General features: G+C 39.2%; 2 long non-coding RNA genes across 7 annotated transcripts in view; one reads left to right on the top strand and one right to left on the bottom strand.

Annotated features, from left to right (window-relative positions):
• LOC126761174 (uncharacterized) overlaps nucleotides 1–13,516 on the top strand; it is a 951,325-nt gene that overhangs the window by 364,956 nt on the left and 572,853 nt on the right. The window lies entirely within an intron of this gene.
• Nucleotides 7,834–12,048, bottom strand: LOC126761178 (uncharacterized). Of its 2 annotated transcripts, XR_007667338.1 has the most exons (4): nucleotides 11,662–12,048; nucleotides 11,395–11,580; nucleotides 11,210–11,249; nucleotides 7,834–11,146 (listed from the first exon to the last, which is right to left on the bottom strand). It is a non-coding gene; the product is annotated as an uncharacterized LOC126761178 (long non-coding RNA). The 2 variants fall into 2 exon arrangements; XR_007667337.1 differs by having other exon boundaries at nucleotides 11,395–12,048.

Below are 13,516 nucleotides of genomic sequence, written 5' to 3'. Positions count from 1 at the left end.
GAGGTGAGCCAAGCGCTGCCGCGCCACGCTGAAGCGAGCGCGAAGCAAACGTTGAAGCGCCGCAGCATTAATGTGTGGGTGTGCGTTGAGGCAAATATAAACATATACACATACATACCTATATGCATATTAATAATCATACAAATGTGCATATATTTGTTGTACACTTTATTTGTTTGTTGTTGCGTGCGCTTACAAATTCAATTACACACTGTAAGCCCTGTCTGATTATGTTGTTAATATTGTGCAAAGCAGTTGTTTTTGTATTTCTTTTTTTTTTGTTTAATATTAATTGCATTAATTGGCCTCACACGGCGGTAATTATGGCCAACGCTGCTGCCGAAAGCATTGAGACTCCTGCACATTGGCAGCAAACACAAAAGAAACAAAAGCAATAACAACAATATTAAGCACAACAACAAAATCAGTTGTAGCGTTGGTGGTATAAGAACAACAGCCGTGTTAGCCCATAGCCTCCAAACACATTTATGCATTTTACCAACATATACAAGAACAACAAAAACAACATTAACATGCATACAAGTGAATAAGTGGACCAGTGAGCGCGCTTGTCATAAATTGCGCGCTTATTATAATATTTTCATTAATTTCATTTCAATTTACCGTCTTATACGCAACGAACCGATAGGCAGTCGTCAACATACGCAACAGCGCCGCGCATTGGATGCTCTATTTTGTATCTGTGCAGATGCATAAGCGCTATTTATAGTGAGTATCTATAGTAGGGTGAGTCGCAGAGCGACAGGTGAAGTTCTTTCAACTAAGTAACGAACCTGATCTTCACTAGCCTTTCGCAGCGCTGGCTATACAAAATGTATTCATAAGAGAGGCTTAAGAACAGCAGGGTTTTTGTGATCGAACTTCCCAAGCGACATCGCTTCTATGGTCTCTTGAAAAATTCCAAGAAAATCCGACGTTTTTGAGCCAAGTTCTGTTAGAACAACTTCAGGAGATTCAAGAACTGCCATTTCGTTCCCAAAAAGCAACGGCCTCTTGTGATTTGCGAGCCGGTGGAGTCATCGGTCCATATTTCTTTAAACAGGTTGCCGATGACAATATAACCGTCAATGGCGACCGTTATCGCGCCATGATAACCGGTTATTTGAAGCCTGAAATTGAAGCTTGTGATCTCGGTGACATTTGGTTTAACAAGACGGCGTTACTGCCCACACATCACTTCAATCAATGGATTTATTGAGAGAACACTTCGGTTAGCAGATAATTTCCTCTTTTTCTGTGACACTCAGCGTGCTTTTAAGTTGATATGTCATTGGTTGGAACTAAATAGGAACGAGTTTTCCAAGAAGGTCTAGTCTAAGCACGTCCAAGGCGGCCAATTGACTGCGCCATTTCGTGCGATAACACGTTCATCAAACTTGGTTTCCAATTAATCAATTGTGACATTCGCTTTGTGGTTTGTGGCGTCGTTCTGTTGAAACCACATATTGTCCATATTAATATCATCCAATTCGCGCCCGAATATTCGATTATCATTGAGCGGTAGCGATACCCATTCGCAGTAACCTGCCGATCTTGATCATCATGGAAGAAGTACGCCTCAATGACGCCGTCGGCCATAAACCGCAACAAACCGTAATTTTTTCGGTATGCAATGGTGACTCATGGAGTACATGTGAATTGCTGCCTGACCAGTAACGCATATTTTGTTTATTAACGAAAACATTCAGCCAGAAATGCGACTCAACGCTGAAGATGATTTGTCGATGAAAACCCGGAACATTTTCAAGTTGTTGGTCAGCCCAATTTACGAACAAACGATGATCGTGGTGGTCAAGCGGCTTCAGTTCTTGCGTCAATTTGATCTTGTACGGCTGTAGACCAAGATCATTTCGCTAAATTCACCACAACGACGTCACAGAGATGCCCAACGCGTGAGAACGACGTGTGAGAAACTGATTTGGGTCTTCCTCAATTGATGCCCTAGCGGCAGCAATGTTCTGTACACTACGGGCAGTTCTTTGTCTCACTGGCACGGGAACACTTTGTACTATGTCTGGACGAGCATACATTTGACGTAGTTCTCTTAAAGTATAGGCCACTGACTCCGAATTTCGGTAGTAAATTTTAATAATTTCGACTCATTGTTGGATCGTATATCTTTCCATGATGAAATGGTACACCTTACTGAAGAAAAATGTCAAAATAACGGGAAAAAATATGGCGTCGTTTGCTGTCACTACCGGTCTACTTTTGTAGCGTCTCTATTGAAAAACCCTTTAGCTGCCATACAAACTGAACTACAGATTTATTGCACGATTTATGAAGTTTCTTATAGCTTCGCTGCAATCGAGGTTAAGTATTTTTTATATAAGAATTAAAGACAAATTAAGAGAGTTTTCTTTACTTCTCTGTCTCTGTTTTTATGCTATGACACTCTAGTATTTAAATTCATTGGACTTTACTTCAATGTCAGCAATTTTTTGACGGTTTATGCTGCTTACCTTAACTCCAAACAAATTAGACTCGTTTCAAAATCAGTTTGGCTTTCACATACAAACAAAAAAAAAACCCAAACAGGTGAAATGCCTGCCACGACACTCGTTTGTATGTATTTAATTTATTTGTGGCATTGCCTGTCGCCGCGTATTATAATCGCATATTAAAATAAACAATAATGAAACGAGTAATCGGTAGTCATTACATTTTACGGACGCCCTAACGAGGCGCGCAACGCGCTTAACCGCCGCCGCGCGGTGCGACAGCAATTGATAGCGGCACAAACGGTCGTTACGTACGGGAAGATGCCGGCGCGGCAGCCACAGTGACAGCAGCGCCATCAAGTTGCGCCACCAGAGACGTCGACCGCCGGCCGAGTGGCGTTGCGTAGCCGGCAGCCGCGCGCCAATTAACTTAAGCTCTTTTCGCCATTTAAAGCAATGAATATGAAGCATGATAAACAACAACAACAGCAAATAACAATTTTATGTCATTTATTTTAATGCAACCGAAAATGCGACCGAAAATAGCAAAAGCAAAGAAAAATGCAAAAAAGCAAATAAATGCGAAAATTAATGAAATATTAAAAGATAACTGTTAATGCAACGAAAATGCGAAATCGCCAAGAATCACTGCATCGCTTATGTAAGTATTTCGAAAAGAGTAAAATCCGTAATGCAACGCGCATAATTAATGGCCCGCGGGCGATTATTTATTTATTTTGCGATATTTCCTCACTCATTTGTGGCTCCGCGAGAATTTAATTGCAAAGCCGTGCAAATTAAATGCGCTGATTAACAAGCGCGCAAAAAGTATAAAAATCTTTAACATATTTATCTGCCGTTGTATGAGCTCAAGCATGCATACATATGTGAGTGTGTGTGTGCTTAAGCGCGCGTCGACGGCGGCGTGTATGCTCAAAAAGGAAGAATTTATGGCTTGTCAAATGCGCCAGCGAATTTTATGAAATTTCCAAAATGTCCACTTTTTGTTGTACTTGTTGTATTTGTTGTATTTTTTTTTTTTTGCATGCATTTTCCCACCGCAGCGGCGGCCCAGTTTCGGGCGCACGTGCGCTTGGCCTTTATTTCCCAATTTATACGCTATTTTAATTTGTAGCTCACAAGCATTATTTGCTGAATTGCAAAATCGCCACATTTACTTGTGCAACTTTTTAATCTCTCAAGTGCTGCGCTGATATTGTATGTATGTGCGTGCGTATATGCGCTATATAGCTGCATTTTTTGTTATTTTGCTCAATTCGCTCTTGGCTTGATTTAAAAATTTCACCGCGCCACAAATCATTGTCAAGTGCTGGTTGTTGCTATTGTTGTAGTTGTTGTTGTTGCATTTGATTTTACTGATGCTGTTGCTGTTGCTGTTGCTGTTGCTGGCACCGAAATGGTCAGGTCAATATGCAGTCGCAGCCCAGAAGTGCACTTGCACAGTGATAATTAGGGTGGGTCGTTATGAAATTTCTTGAAAATGATTCCGGACAATTCTTCTTCTTCTTTATTGGCGTAGACAACGCATATGGTTATAGTCGAGTTTACAACAGCGCGTCAAACGAAGATTCCACGTGTAGCCAGGTTCTTCCCCACTTGGTCTTGCCAACGGTGTGGAGGTCTTCCTCATCCGCTACTTCCCCTGGCCGCTACTGCGCCGAATACTCTCATGTTTGATTCATTCGTACGACTTGGGTAGCCGCTGTCTCTTAATACGCTGAATAAAGTCAATGTCGACGTATATCTCGTACAGCTCATCGTTCCATCGACTGCGGTCCTCGCCGTTGCCAATGTGCAAAGGACCATAAATCTTCCTCGTCATAAGGGGGGTCACTCATCCGAGGTTGTTGTATCCTTTTCACTATGGGAGGCATGATTCGCTTTCTAGCTTTAGCTTGCCTTCAAACGGATGTTCTTTGGCTACCCAGAGGATATTAGGTCTAAGACCGGAAGACGTGAGCTGCTTGCGCCATATGTAAAAGAAAAGTTTCTGTCCACTCCCAAGTAAAAGGCGCTCAGAGAACGCTCCTCACTTGCGTGAACTTCTTCACATGCCTCTAACCTTCCGTACACTATCTCAGAAAAATCAACCACCAAGAATTGGTGTGCTAATTTGAAATATGGTGAAATGAGCACTGAAGATGGTGAATGTAGTTGAAGTCCAAAAGAGGTCGTTACCGACGAAAACATCAAACATTTCAAAAAGTAGTTTATGCCGTACTAGATAGCAGACATTCTAAATATATCAATTGAACGTGTACATCATATTATTCACAGATGTTTGAGGCTGAGAAAGTGGGTGCCAGGCAAGATCACTTTTGATCAAAAAGAACGTTGAGTTGATGATTCGGAGCAGTGCTTGGCGACGCGAGCTTTTGCGTCATGATTCCATCATATCCTTTCGAAATCTAATCCAAATGGACTGCATACCATGAACCCGCTACAAAATCAACAGTCGGCTGTCAAGGCTATGGCGTCTGTATTATGGGAAGCGAATATAATAATTTTAATTTAATTACCTTGAAAGAGGAAACATCATCAACAGCGGCTATTACAAAGCGTAACTGGATCGTTTGAAGTACGAAATCACCGCAAAATGGCCGCATTGAAAGAAGCAAACATGAAGTGCTGTTTCACAAAGAGAGTGCACTGCGTCACAAGTCAGTGAAATCATTGGCAAAAATTCAAGAATTGCGTTTCAAATTGATTCCGCAGTCAGCATATTCTCCATATTTGGTCTCCAGCGTATATTTTCTGTTCTCGGATCTCGAAAGAATGCTCGCTGGGAAGAAATTTTCATCGAACGAAGAGGTGATCGTCGAAACTGAGGAATATTTTGCAGTAAAGAACAAATCATCCCACAAAAATGGTAAAAAGTTGCGCGGTCGCTGAACTCAGTGTAGCACGGCCATTTCGACGTTATGAACTTGTGGAACAGTAAATTTTACAAGATGGATAACTATTTCTATTTAACCGAGGAGCTTTTGAAGATAAACGGAAAGAATTTATAGGAGGAAATCTTTGGAAAGTGGTTTTTGATGTCCACATTTTAGGTGAATCTTCTTTCAAAGCAAATTTCCTTCTGAGGAACACATATGTCACTTCGAAGTCAATCGTATACGTTTCTTGTACCAGCACAAGATGATCGTGTTAGACAAATTCAATCTTTCTACAAAATCTCGAGTCGTTATTCGCCGATTTGCATCGACCAAAGACTCTATTTTATCCACATCGACTTCAAGAGTCCTTCCAGAACGTCGAGCTTTTTCAAGACCGGAATGGTCGGTACAAAGTTATGCAAATCAATTTTGACGGTGCGGTTAACACATCTTTGCACTTTCATATTCGATAAGGCACCAAACAAAAACTATTCCATAAAATGTGAGAAAGGATAACACTTGAATTAAATCAAGCCTTTTAAGCGCTTATAAATTGCACTACCCTAATATTAATACATGCACACTCACTTGCCTTCGTCAAAGAACCTTTATGCATTAATTTTTATACACCCGTATATATTTGTGAATTTATCCACCTCTGGCATGTTCTGCATGCAGTGTGCAAATAAATACAAAATTTTATCATTTCGAAGTATATTTTTAAATATGATGTCTATGTCATTTAATTTGGGTGCACACATTTGTTTGCTGATATGACGACAAGTTTGCCATAAAGGCTTGTCAAAATATCAACAGCTTGTTAAAAGAATACAGTTAGTCACTGCTTGATATTATATGCTTGAGATCAAAGAGGTGATAACTGGGTGTTACTGTACGTGGGTTTATAGTTACATATAAATGTAGAAAATTACGAAAACAAAATTGAAAAAATGTAGAAGAATTAAAAAAAAAATTAGAAAAATTAAAAAAAAAATTTAGAAAAATTAAAAAAAAAAATTTTGAAAAATTAAAAAAAAAATTGAAAATTTTTGAAAAAAAATGTTGAAAAAAAAATTTAGAAAAATTTTTATATAAATAAAAAATTAATAAAATTTTATGTATCATTTCTTAACATTTTCAGCTACAAAGGTCCGTATAGTATAAATAAATTTTTCCAAGTCTGACCCTTGTGCCAAACTCTGGCTATGTATTACTTGTATATTTAAAATAAGAAAACACCGCCCCGAATTTATAATACCCTTTACAGGAACATTTTTTCTAGCATAAAAGGGTATAAAAACATCTTTATCTTGATTTTGTTTGGTTAGTTTGTATGGCAGCTATATGCTATAGTGGTCTGATTTGAACAATTTCTTTGGAAATTATAGCAATGACCTAGATTATAATCTGTGTCAAATTTTGTGACGATACCCGTTCAAATAAAAAAGCTTTCCATACGAGGACTTGAGATGGAGCGGTCAGTTTGTATGGCAGCTATATGCTATAGTGACCCGATCTGAACAATTTCTTGGGAGATTATAGCGTTGCTTTGTATAATAATCCTTGCCAAATTTCATGGTGATACCTGCTCAAATAAAAAGGGGTTCCATATATGGACTTTAGTGGGAGGGTCAATTTGTATGGCAGCTATATACTACAGTCATTCGATAACAGCGTTTCCGACAAATGAGTAGCTTTTTGGTGAGAAAAGCAGGTGTGCAAAAGTTTGGATTGATACCTCAAAAACTGAACGACTAGTAGGGTCTTGGACTTTTCCTTCTGCGTATTACAACTTAGTGACAAGCTTAAAATACACTGTTTAGTGTATAATTTTAACGATATCATTTCATTTGTGATAAATTTTCGCAGTTCCTAATTTTCCTACTATTGGGAAACCCCAAATATAAAGCAGGCTTACTCGCCTTTACATTTTCTTTCTCTGAAATCAACTAGTTGTTTGGCTGACAACTCAACTAACAGTCAGCTGAATGACTAGCAACACTGGCTATTTATGAATAGTTTTATTAGATGTTTGGAGGCCAGATTTTGGTCAGAATTATATTCTACTATTGGGAAACCCCAAATATAAAGCAGGCATACTCGCCTTTACATTTCTTTCTCTGAAATTAACTAGTTGTTTGGTTGACAAGCTGTTATGAACTCAACTCAACTTAGCGGTCAGCTGACTGTGCTTGTTTCGCAAAAGCGACTCATATTAAAATATTAGTGAGCAGTTCTATCAGATATTACATGGCAGATTTTGGTCAGCAGTATATCAGTTTCAAATAGACAAATCCAAACTAGTAAAAAATAGTCAAGAAAATTACTACAATAATGGTCAAATCCAAAGTTGAACCGTAATAATTGAACCAAAATTGTTACAGAAATAGACATTTCATTTCCCACTACCTTCCTCGCTCCATAAATATTACTGTTACTATGTTATTAGTTATAATTTAGTTAGTTTTTTTCGCAAACCCATATTCATAAATATGCAACAGCATTTGCTCTAAAATATTCTAGCATATATTGTATATGCCATATACTTGTCGTTGTTGTTGTTTGGCAAGCGAATCGCACATCAAAAAATCGCTCGACACAATTTGCTGACGTCCAGCAGTCTGTCAAAGTCGCTAGCGTGGGGGCCAACACAAGCGCTAGTCTATGTGGTTTATATAAATATCTGCGAGTGTCTGTCACTTTGACTTGTTGCAGCGCAGTCCAACGTGTCACCAGCGGTGTTTGTAGCCAAGTAGCAAGAAAGAACCACAAAGTAAATTCATCAAAGGAAACGTGTGCTTGGCATTTCCGAAAAAAGTGATTTTTCAGCGGCACACGCCGCGCAATTTTCGCTGTTGCTGTTGCTAGCGTGTTGCTGAACTGCCCGTAACCCCCCGGACACTTTTCCGTTGCTGTCACATGTAATCACTAGTTTCATTGGCGATTAAATAATTTTTCTATATTTTTTACGGCTTTTTTATATTTCAAATTTTATTAATAAAATACGCCTGCACTTGGGCTGCTTCCGTGCTACACGCTTATTCACAGCCGCTTGCGCTGCTGCTCCGCGCTGCCGTGCACTAATTGTATATCTTATTAAAAATATTTTTTTTTATATTTTTTATTTATTTATTGCCGCTTCTATCGAGCAATTATCTGCTGCCCTACCCGCCATCCGCCTTCCGCCTTTTATTTGCCATTTTTGGACGCTGTGATAAATTTTAATTAAACAAGCTGGCGCGCTTATAAGGCCTTACTTGATTGGGTTTGGAGCTTGTTGGCCGCTTGCAGCTTGTGGGCTGCTGAAGCGCAAGACGAGACGGCTTCGTTGCGACTATATACTCGTACCTTGTGGCTGACATAATGGCAAATATGTAATTGATTGACACGAGTCAAGCTCCATTGTGGGTAGAATCAGTAAAAAAAGGTTTGGTGGGAGACAAAAGTCAGATACAGATAATACAGTTGGATCCCCTCGAATATAGCAAAGATTTCTGCATATAAATTCTTTCCGTTTATCTGCAAAAGCTCCACAGTTTAATAGGAATAGGAATAGTTATCTATGCTCATTTATCTTGCAAAATTTACTGTTCCACAAGTTCATAATGTCGAAATGGCCATGTCGATTGAACGGATTCAATTTCGAATAATGGTCATCAGTTTGGCTTAGCAGACACTCAGAGATAAATATAAAAAGAATATCTGGTAAACTTTATAGCACCAAATAGTGCTTGTAACATTTCGGGAAATCAGAGAGATAAAACACAATTCGAAGAAAACACACGAAAGATTTCGCCATAGTCAAATTTGGAGAGAGCAAATACAGCCAAGATTTCGCCACGTAAACTTCTACCGTTTATCTTCAAAAACTGTTCAGTTGAAATGAAATATTATTCTGACCGTTCCACAAGTTCCAACAAAAAAGAAATTTTTGAAAATTTAGCGACTTCAGATCCGGTTTGACGAATATTTTGCATAACGGTCAATTGATAAGACCCCGACCGAACAATTGTTTCATACCATGCTTGTAGAATGTTTTGTCTGTTGCTTCAAAGTAGGGCTCAGTTTCGACGAAAGTTTCTTCCCAGCGAGCATTCTTTTGAGGTCTGAGGAAAGGAAATAGTCTCTAAGGGTCAGACCTGTCGATTACGTTGAATGCAGAAGCAATACAAAGCCGAATTCGTGGATCTTTGCCATCGTTTACACTGACTTAAGGAAACAGCACTCTCCTTTTTTTCAAATGTGATCGTTTATTATGTGGTCCTTCTGGATAAATGTTTTATCCGTTGTTACATATCGATGTAAAAACTCGGTTTTATTAATGTCCAATCGGCCTACTGAGCCTACCATTCGCAACACCATCACCTATCTTGAGAGCACGAATTCATTATTGAATAATATTCGATCGAACAGACCACATCCAGCACGTCGCGAAGAGATTATAGCATCCGTATCTGAAAATGTATTCGAAGACCATGAATAGTCGATTCTGCACCGTTCGCAGCTACGCGGACTGACGTGTGGAATGACTTAGCGCAGTCGCTCGATTTTCCCAAGCGACATCGCTTCGCTCCTTCGTTCCTGAAAAGTTCCAAGAAGATACGACTTTCTCAATCCAAATTGTGTTCAGCGATGAGGCCCATTTCTGGCTCAATTAGTATGTAAACAAGCAAAGTTGCCGCATTTGTGACGAAGAGCAACCTGAATGGATTCAAGAACTGTCATTTCATCCAGAAAGAAAATCGATTTGTTTTGGTTTGTAGGTCGGTGGAATCATCGATTCATATTTCTTCAAAAATCATAATGGTAAGAACGTGACCGTCAATGACAATAGTTATCGCGCCATGATAACCGACTCTTTGAATCCTGAAATTAAAGCTCGTGATCTCGGCGACATTTGCTTTCAACAAGACGGCACCACTTCTCACACACTGCAGCAATCAATGGATTTATTGAGAGAACACTTGGGTGAGCAGATAATTTCACATTTTGAGCCGGTCGATTGCCCACCAACATCGTGCGTTATCACACTGTTAGATTTCTTTCTGTAGGGATATGTAAAGTCTAAAGTCTATGCGGACAATACCGCTTCAATTCAGGCCTTGGAACAGAAGATCACGCATGTCACTCGCCAGTTACCAGTCAAAATGCTTGAAAGAGTCATCGAAGTTTAGACTCAATGGCTGGACCATCTGAGACGTAGCCGCGGTCAACATTTGAAAGAGATAATTTTCAAAAAATGAATGCCAAAGAATGTTCTTTCGAATCATACTAAACATTGCCCCATTAAATCTGAAGTCTGGGTGTTTTTTCTTTAAAAAGTAAAGAACATCGAAATGGATCACTCTTTATGTGTCAGATTAGGAGTGAATCCTTTTCATATGTCGTTACAGTTCATGTGGAGCTCTATTCAAATTTTTAGTACCACATGTTGCTTGAGACATTTCGATACGGATCCGTAAAAGCTCAAGTAAGTCTCATGCCATTACAAGGCTGTCCATCTTGTTGCTTATCGTCATTGGATACATTTGTACGCTTTTCAACATTATTTCAAGTACATTTTCGCTACAATTACTCAATTATGTCTGAACGGTATGAACTGAATGGGTTAAGTCACCAAGAAATTTTCCATGTCACAGAGCAGCGCGCTGCTTTCGTTTCGTCAAGTTCTAATAATATAATTACTTTTTATGTGGTTTGCACGTAATAATTCGTTGTGTTGTTCTGCTTCAGCGATTTTATGTAGCTTGGCTCGGCTTTTGTTGTTTGCGGCTGCCGCGAATGCTTTAACAGGAAAAAATTAATTATTTAAACGTAATTTGCTTGAATGGTGATTTTCAATGTTACCTGCGGCAAATCAAGATAAACGCTGTTGACCCACACCCAGCTAGTATGGAAATTGAAGTGCGGATAAATAATGAATAATGAATTAAGCGGATATTTAGACGAAAAAAATGCATAAAAAAATTTAAAAAAAATGTAAAAAAAATAAAAAAAGACTATAAACACAAATTTGCTTTCGAAATGCTTACACAACAACTACTCAACACTAGAACTTTTCACGTATGTATGCACAGCGACACGTACGCCGCCATGCTTTAGACGCCTTTCCCTCCAACACCCAACACCCACGCTCTTGCTGCTTACTAGTGAACGAATCCAACCCGGTTCGGATTGATGCGCTTTCAACGCTTTTGTGGATTCATACGTGTTGCCAACTGAAAGCACCAACATGCCATGCCCATCAATGTGTGTGTGTGTGTGTGTGTTGACATTTAGAGAAATTAGTTACACGTTACCTGCGGCTCATATTTGTCAGCTTGTGGGAGCTGCACTGCGGTGGGGCTTCGACAATTACTACAGCTGACTGATTACCCGAGCGTCGTTGAGTCTCCAACTTGATTGCCCCATATACTCATATCCGCTAAAGCGACCCCACTCCACCGCGCACAACACAACGCCGCTACATACACTCACCTCTACCTCATGCTCACCTCTACCTCACAATCTTAACCTCAAGCTCAACTTGCATGTCAAGCTCCTCCACTCATCTCATTTCATTTTACATCTGCCTTACCTGCCAAACGCCGCCTGCGCCTTACCCCGCCCTCAGCCATCACTTCGTTATATATTCAGTACAGTGTTCAGCTCACCTCCAATGGTGAGCTAACCGCAACAACCGTCACGTTTGCCGTCGCCGCCGCTGCCGCCACTTTGCCACCTTTGTGCTATGCGCATTTGCTTGGCTGCCTCGGCAACTCATTAAGCAACGTCCGCCAGTCCCGCAGCACGTCGTACCCTGCCATGCTATGTATTATGGTGTTACGGGTACAGCGCGTACCGACTGGCTTTGGTTTTAGACAGACATTCTGGCACCAGAAAAATGAAAGCACACTCGTATGCACGAAAGAAATTACTGTGTGCGCTCGTGTGAGCGTATGAGTGTGTGACTATGTGCAAATGAACTGCGCGTTGAAATGTAATGACAGAATAAAAAGCAACACTAACAAAAAGTATAAAAAGCAACAACAAAAATACAAAAACAACAACAAAAATATAAAAAACAACAACAGAAAATATAAAAACAGCAAAAAATATTAAAACAACAACAAAAAATATAAAAGCGACAACAAAAATATAAAAAAAGCAACATAAAATATAAAGAGAAGAAAATTAAAAATAAAACGAAAATTGCAAAAAATACTATAAAAATCCAAAAAATTAAAATATAAATAAAAATGTCAATAATCGCTGTCTTTAAAGCGAAAGCGTGCTAAATTTGTGTTATAAATTAAAATCAATCTTTCCAAAAAAATTACTTCCAAATATGTCCCTCCCTAATGCGATCCTTTGTGCCAAATTTCACTTTAATATCTTTATTTATGGAGCCAATAAATACGTGTACCAAGTTTCATCATGATATCTCAATTTTTACTCAAGTTACAGCTTGCACGGACGGACGGATAGACGGACGGACAGACGGACGGACCGACGGACGGACAGACAGACATAAATTTCCTATATATAACATTTTTGGGCAGCTAGAGTGATACATTATTAGCCTTTTTGATACAAATTTTATAATAGTGCGAGAAAAATATATTAAACAAGCAAACCTCCTCGGGTTCTTATCGATTTAGACTCTTCCAGATTTAAAGCCTGCTCGGTTCTAGGCTGTTTTAAGATGGAAAATATATTTTGTGGATAGAAAGAGTAAATTTTGTTAAAAAAAGAGAAAGAGATTAACTGTTTACTGCTGACACGCAATATGCGCTCTTCGAGCACCAGATAGCTTTCGAAAGCATGAATGTACGTTTCAAACTATATTAATAGTACCCAGAAATTAATTTAGGTGCTGGGGAAGCAAACCGCCTCTGCTTCAAAATGGTTTAGACCCTTCCAGACTTAAAAGCTGTTAGGTTCTAGGCTGTTTTAGGGTGGGAAATATATATTTTTTCACATGTTTTGGATAGTAAGAGTTTATTTTATTTAAAGAAACAGAGCGAGAGAGATTAACTGTTCTCTCCTGAGAGCCATTGTGCCATCTTCGGCTACCAGATGGCTTTCGAAAGCATGCCTATATTACTGAAACTAGATTAATAGTACTCAGAAATCAACTTAGGTGCTAGGTAAGCGAACGGCCTCGGTTTCAAA

This window comes from Bactrocera neohumeralis, chromosome 6 (assembly GCF_024586455.1).
Source record: "Bactrocera neohumeralis isolate Rockhampton chromosome 6, APGP_CSIRO_Bneo_wtdbg2-racon-allhic-juicebox.fasta_v2, whole genome shotgun sequence".
Lineage (NCBI taxonomy): Eukaryota > Metazoa > Arthropoda > Insecta > Diptera > Tephritidae > Bactrocera > Bactrocera neohumeralis.
This window is presented reverse-complemented; position numbering and strand designations above follow the sequence as displayed.